The following is a 531-nucleotide window of genomic DNA, read 5'->3' as shown; positions in this document are numbered from 1 at the left end:
AAGCACACTCCCTTTTCTTATACATATATGATGATAACCAACGCTCCATATAGGTAAGAACTAAACGAAGAGAGCATAAAATGAGGATTTTCCGACTCGAATTTGCTTGCTAGGTGGCCACCGCTGAACGGCCGAAATCTCAGCTCGCATATGACGCGCATGGCAATGAACCAGACCCGCCCGCACCTCCTCTCTGCCTCCAGGGCAAGGACGGGATAATCTTCAACCGCAATCTTGCTTGCGCTCCTAGAAATCGAGTTAGAAGAACGACTTCCATATTCTCAGTAGGACAAGCAGCTGGGGAGCGTGTCGAGGGCAGAAGGATGATGACCTATGAGCACGTAAGGGTGTTAATACTGTGTGTTTACACGGGGCGCCGCTGACCGATGGCGTGCTAAGGTCATTGCTAGGTCATGTGCGTAAATATAATCTATTTATTTTGTTTACACTTCGAAGTCTGATATAATCATCGGGGATTGTCTGCACGTTGGTCCTGCTTTAATTCATTCTCTATAGTTTTGTATTCTTGTC

The sequence above is a fragment of the Penaeus monodon genome, chromosome 20 (genome assembly GCF_015228065.2).
Source record: "Penaeus monodon isolate SGIC_2016 chromosome 20, NSTDA_Pmon_1, whole genome shotgun sequence".
Taxonomy (NCBI): Eukaryota; Metazoa; Arthropoda; class Malacostraca; order Decapoda; family Penaeidae; genus Penaeus; species Penaeus monodon.
Note: the sequence above shows the minus strand (reverse complement) of the source record.